Source organism: Anarrhichthys ocellatus, unplaced genomic scaffold, assembly GCF_004355925.1.
Source record: "Anarrhichthys ocellatus isolate YVR2014 unplaced genomic scaffold, GSC_Weel_1.0 scaffold67, whole genome shotgun sequence".
Taxonomy (NCBI): Eukaryota; Metazoa; Chordata; class Actinopteri; order Perciformes; family Anarhichadidae; genus Anarrhichthys; species Anarrhichthys ocellatus.
Window position 1 is genome coordinate 689648 of NW_022280097.1, and position 4744 is coordinate 694391.

Sequence of the window (4744 nt, forward strand, 5' to 3'; positions counted from 1 at the left end):
ACACACACACACACACACACATATATACATACATACACACACACACAGTTGTGTGAAAAAGTGTTTGCCCCCTTCCTGATTTCTTTGCATGTTTGTCACACTTAAATGTTTCAGATCATCAAACAAAGTTAAATATTAGACAAAGATAACACAAGTAAACACAAAATGCAGTTTTTAAAATGGTTTTTATTATTAAGGGGAAACAAAAATCTAAACCTACATGGCCCTGTGTGAAAAAGTGATTGCCCCCCCCCTGTTAAAACATAAATTAACTGTGGTTTATCACATCTTTGGAAAGCTGAGTTCAATTTCTCTACCCACACCCAGGCCTGATTACTGCCACACCTGTTCTCAATCAAGAAATCACTTAAATAGGACCTGCCTGACAAAGTCAGGTAGACCAAAAGATCCTCAAAAGCTAGACATCATGCTGCAATCCAAAGAAATTCAGGAACAAATGAGAAACAAAGTAAGGCTGTTTTGCTGCTTCAGGACCTGGAAGACTTGCTGTGGTAAATGGAACCATGAATTCTGCTGTCTACCAACAAATCCTGAAGGAGAATGTCCGTTCGGCCATCTGTTCGTGACCTCAAGCTGAAGCGCACTTGGGTTCTGCAGCAGGACAATGATCCAAAACACACCAGCAAGTCCACCTCTGAATGGCTTAAGAAAAACAAAATGAAGACTTTGGATTGGCCTAGTCAAAGTCCCGACCTGAATCCGATTGAGATGCTGTGGCATGACCTTAAAAAGGCGGTTCATGCTCGAAAACCCTCCAATGTGGCTGAATTACAACAATTCTGCAAAGATCAGTGGGCCAAAATTCCTCTACAGCGCTGTAAAAGACTCATTGCCAGTTATCACAAACGCTTGATTGCAGTTGTTGCTGCTAAGGGTGGCCCAACCAGTTATTAGGTTTAGGGGGCAATCACTTTTTCACACAGGGCCATGTAGGTTTGGATTTTTTTTCCCCCCTTAATAATAAAAACCTTCATTTAAAAACTGCATTTTGTGTTTACTTGTGTTATCCTTGTCTAATATTTAAATTTGTTTGATGATCTGAAACATTTAAATGTGACAAACATGCAAAAAAATAAGAAATCAGGAAGGGGGCAAGCACTTTTTCACACAACTATGTCTATATATACACTGCTCAAAAAAATAAAAGGGAACACTTAAACAACACAATGTAACTCCAAGTCAATCACACTTCTGTGAAATCAAACTGCCCACTTAGGAAGCAACACTGACAATCAATTTCACATGCTGTTGTGCAAATGGAATAGACAACAGGTGGAAATTATAGGCAATTAACAAGACAGACACCCCCAATAAAGGAGTGGTTCTGCAGGTGGTGACCACAGACCACTTCTCAGTTCCTATGCTTTCTGGCTGAAGTTTTGGTCACTTTTGAATGCTGGCGGTGCTTTCACTCTAGTGGTAGCATGAGACGGAGTCTACAACCCACACAAGTGGCTCAGGTAGTGCAGCTCATCCAGGATGGCACATCAATGCGAGCTGTGTCAAGAAGGTATGCGGTGTCTGTCAGCGTAGTGTCCAGAGCATGGAGGCTCTACCAGGAGACAGGCCAGTACATCAGGAGACGTGGAGGAGGCCGTAGGACGGCAACAACCCAGCAGCAGGACCGCTACCTCCACCTTTGTGCAAGGAGGAACAGCAGGAGCACTGCCAGAGCCCTACAAAATGACCTCCAGCAGGCCACAAATGTGCATGTGTCTGCTCAAACGGTCAGAAACAGACTCCATGAGGGTGGTATGAGGGCCCGACATCCACAGGTGGGGGTTGTGCTTACAGCCCAACACCGGGCAGGATGTTTGGCATTTGCCAGAGAACACCAAGATTGGCAACTTCGCCACTGGTGCCCTGTGCTCTTCACAGATGAAAGCAGGTTCACACTGAGCACGTGACAGACGTGACAGAGTCCGGAGACGCCGTGGAGAACGTTCTGCTGCCTGCAACATCCTCCAGCATGACCGGTTTGGCGGTAGGTCAGTAATGCTGTGGGGTGGCATTTCTTTGGAGGGCCGCACATCCCACCGTGTGCTCGCCAGAGGTAGCCTGACTGCCATTAGGTACCAAGATGAGATCCTCAGACCCCTTGTGAGACCATATGCCGGTGCGGTTGGCCCTGGGTTCCTCCTAATGCAAGACAATGCTAGACCTCATGTGGCTGGAGTGTGTCAGCAGTTCCTGCAAGACGAAGGCATTGATGCTATGGACTGGCCCGCCCGTGCCCCAGACCTGAATCCAATTGAGCACATCTGGGACATCATGTCTCCATCCACCAACACCACGTTGCACCACAGACTGTCCAGGAGTTGGCGGATGCTTTAGTCCAGGTCTAGTAGGAGATCCCTCAGGAGACCATCCGCCACCTCATCAGGAGCATGCCCAGGCGTTGTAGGGAGGTCATACAGGCACGTGGAGGCCACACGCACTACTGAGCCTCATTTGGACTTGTTTTAAGGACATTACATCAAAGTTGGATCAGCCTGTAGTGTGTTTTTCCACTTCAATTTTGAGTGTGACTCCAAATCCAGACCTCCATGGGTTAATAAATTTCATTTTCATTGATAATTTTTGTGTGATTTTGTTGTCAGCACATTCAACTATGTAAAGAAAGTATTTAATAAGACTATTTCATTCATTCAGATCTAGGATGTGTTGCTTAAGTGTTCCCTTTATTTTTTTGAAATAAAGGGAACGGAAAGTATTCAGACCCCTTTAAATTTTTCACTCTTTGTTTCATTGCAGCCATTTGCTAAAATCAAAAAAGTTAATTTTATTTCTCATTAATGTACACTCAGCACCCCATCTTGACAGAAAAAAACAGAAATGTAGAAATTTTTGCAAATTTATTAAAAAAGAAAAACTGAAATATCACATGGTCATAAGTATTCAGACCCTTTGCTCAGTATTGAGTAGAAGCACCCTTTTGAGCTAGTACAGCCATGAGTCTTCTTGGGAATGATGCAACAAGTTTTTCACACCTGGATTTGGGGATCCTCTGCCATTCTTCCTTGCAGATCCTCTCCAGTTCCGTCAGGTTGGATGGTGAACGTTGGTGGACAGCCATTTTCAGGTCTCTCCAGAGATGCTCAATTGGGTTTAGGTCAGGGCTCTGGCTGGGCCAGTCAAGAATGGTCACAGAGTTGTTCCGAAGCCACTCCTTTGTTATTTTAGCTGTGTGCTTAGGGTCATTGTCTTGTTGGAAGGTGAACCTTCGGCCCAGTCTGAGGTCCAGAGCACTCTGGAAGAGGTTTTCTTCCAGGATATCTCTGTACTTGGCCGCATTCATCTTTCCTTCAATTGCAACCAGTCGTCCTGTCCCTGCAGCTGAGAAACACCCCCATAGCATGATGCTGCCACCACCATGTTTCACTGTTGGGATTGTATTGGGCAGGTGATGAGCAGTGCCTGGTTTTCTCCACACATACCGCTTAGAATTAACGCCAAAAAGTTCAATCTTGGTCTCATCAGACCAGAGAATCTTATTTCTCATAGTCTGGGAGTCCTTCATGTGTTTTTTGGCAAACTCTATGCGGGCTTTCATATGTCTTGCACTGAGGAGAGGCTTCCGCCGGGCCACTCTGCCATAAAGCCCCGACTGGTGGAGGGCTGCAGTGATAGTTGACTTTGTGGAACTTTCTCCCATCTCCCTACTGCATCTCTGGAGCTCAGCCACAGTGATCTTCGGGTTCTTCTTTACCTCTCTCACCAAGGCTCTTCTTCCACGATTGCTCAGTTTGGCTGGACGGCCAGGTCTAGGAAGAGTTCTGGTCGTCCCAAACTTCTTCCATGTAAGGATTATGGAGGCCACTGTGCTCTTAGGAACCTTGAGTGCTGCAGAAATTCTTTTGTAACCTTGGCCAGATCTGTGCCTTGCCACAATTCTGTCTCTGAGCTCCTTGGGCAGTTCCTTCGACCTCATGATTCTCATTTGCTCTGACATGCACTGTGAGCTGTAAGGTCTTATATAGACAGGTGTGTGCCTTTCCTAATCAAGTCCAATCAGTTTAATTGAACACAGCTGGACTCCAATGAAGGAGTAGAACCATCTTAAGGAGGATCAGAAGAAATGGACAGCATGTGAGTTAAATATGAGTGTCACAGCAAAGGGTCTGAATACTTATGACCATGTGATATTTCAGTTTTTCTTTTTTAATAAATTTGCAAAAATTTCTACATTTCTGTTTTTTTCTGTCAAGATGGGGTGCTGAGTGTACATTAATGAGAAATAAAATGAACTTTTTTGATTTTAGCAAATGGCTGCAATGAAACAAAGAGTGAAAAATTTAAAAGGGGTCTGAATACTTTCCGTACCCACTGTGTGTGTATGTGTATATACAACGCAATGCATATACATATATGCATATACATATATGCATATACATATATGCATATACATATATACATATACATATATGCATATACATATATGCATATACATATATACATATACATATATGCATATACATATATGCATATACACATATATATATACACATATATATATACACATATATATATACACATATGCATATACACATATATATATACACATATATATACACATATATGCATATACACATATATATACACATATATGCATATACATATATGCATATATATATATACACATATGCATATACATATATGCATATATATATATATACACATATGCATATACATATATACATATGCATATATATATATATATACA

General features: G+C 42.7%; 1 protein-coding gene across 3 annotated transcripts in view; it reads right to left on the bottom strand.

Moving 5' to 3' along the window:
• brdt (bromodomain, testis-specific) overlaps positions 1 to 4744 on the bottom strand; it is a 20725-nt gene that overhangs the window by 10758 nt on the left and 5223 nt on the right. The window lies entirely within an intron of this gene.